The sequence below is a fragment of the Mus pahari genome, chromosome 3 (assembly GCF_900095145.1).
Source record: "Mus pahari chromosome 3, PAHARI_EIJ_v1.1, whole genome shotgun sequence".
NCBI classification, from domain to species: Eukaryota; Metazoa; Chordata; class Mammalia; order Rodentia; family Muridae; genus Mus; species Mus pahari.
This window is the reverse complement of record NC_034592.1, coordinates 91,920,244-91,921,990: the sequence shown is the minus strand read 5'-3', so window position 1 is coordinate 91,921,990 and position 1,747 is coordinate 91,920,244. Positions and strand designations below refer to the sequence as shown.

The 1,747-nt window shown below is 41.7% G+C and overlaps 1 non-coding gene across 1 annotated transcript; it reads left to right on the top strand.

Moving 5' to 3' along the window:
• The first annotated feature begins 872 nt into the window (after positions 1–872).
• LOC115063723 lies at positions 873–1,004 on the top strand. Its single transcript, XR_003843603.1, has one exon. It is a non-coding gene; the product is annotated as a small nucleolar RNA SNORA17 (small nucleolar RNA).
• Positions 1,005–1,747: the final 743 nt, after the last annotated feature.

Genomic DNA, 1,747 nt, shown 5'->3' with positions numbered 1-1,747 from the left:
TTGTGTATGCAAGCAACCATAATTAAACTCCAGGTCACACACAAAGGAACACATAGTAGAAGAAGGCCTCATTAGGAAGACAGAGTAAGATGACAGAGGCTATCTCTAAGAGAAGTAGGATGGGAAAAAGTAATAGGGAGTGGCTTAAAGTGACTTAAATTAGCAATTGATGATGTGCATGTATACAACTGTCAAATAACACAAGGTAAATTTAAAATAATTTTTGAAAAATAATTTATAAGAGTTGCCACCTGGTTTAGTCTTCCTGTCACTCTGCTCCCTACACTCCCCATATGCTCTTTGTTTTGCTTGATTAAATAAATCTTGATTCCTTTCTCACTTAAAAATTGTTTATGTGTTAATGAATAATTTGGGATGTTCTCTTTATGTAAAAGTAAAGTGACTATTAACATTTATATATGAGTCTCTATAGACATTGCTTTTAATTTACTGTCCATAAACACCATTAACTAGAATGAATTCATCATAGTATAAATATTTGCTGAACTGATGGGAAGCAGCTACTCAACTTTTGAAAGAAAGTTTTATGCAATCTCATTATCCTCCATAGATATGTGCATTTCCACAATTTCCAAACCCTTACAAACACATCGTTTCAGTCATGTATTTTGGTTTTAATTTCACCTAGTAAATATAAGAAAATGAGTGGGTTTATAGGAAGATATATGCTTACTAGATATGGTAAATAAACATACTTCATCGAATATATAACTATATCAAACCTAGCAAATTGCCCAGGTAACTATGTGAAATTACTTTAGATCAGTTATATACCAAGAAGAAAATGAAAAAAAATTAGTTTTGTATTTTAGATAACATTATGGTGAACTATAACTATAAAAATATATTTTTCTGCCCCTAGAGGCATTGTATGTGTGACTGCGGTGTCTCATATGCGTCAGTAGGTGGCAGAGAGGAGACGGGCTATGTCTACTCTCAGTGCACTTACATGTAAACATCTGAACGTTTTGAAGCCTAACATTCCACGGAAAAAAAGCCAGGCTGAAACTATCAACAGTCCAGGCACCAGGCAGGGCCAGATGGGCGCCCAGGATGGGGAGCAAGCTAAAGACTCCGAGTGAGAGTAAAGTTAAGACAGGCGACCCTTGCAAGGAGCCACATAGGCAGGCTTGGGGAGAGGAGTGAGCCTAAGGACTGGCACCATGGGGCACAGACAGGAAGCTAGCCTGAGATGATCACCTTTCAGGCTTGGGTAAGGAGGTCATGCCTGAAATGACCACTACCTGGCACCATAAAGCATGAGCAGGGCATAGCACTCCTGAGATGATTGCAGACACTCCGAGACCACAGGCACCACTAAAAGGAGATAGTAAATGGTAGAAAGATAGAAGAGAAAGAGAAACAGAAGGCTATGGGCACAATAGGGAGAGGCAAAACTGAAGATCAGGGTGGTGACAACAGCCTGAAGCGATTCTGTAGTGATTCCACCCGTGACCATGGTTCGTGGTCCTGAACTGTGCTGCCCCCTGGAGCCAGGTCTGGGTCTGTGGCCCTATAGCAGCAGGTGTGTGTTAACATTAAAGACCAGGCAGACATCCTTGGTCTCTAGTGCCCTGTGAGGACATGGCAATATCTGAGGTCTGTACAGAACTGGCCACACCCCTCACCTGAGCATTGTGGGACCACTGGCTCTGGGGGCATGAGAGCAGCAGAACTGACTCCACCACTAGCAAGCTGCAGTACCTGAGAGCGGACACTGGGGAGA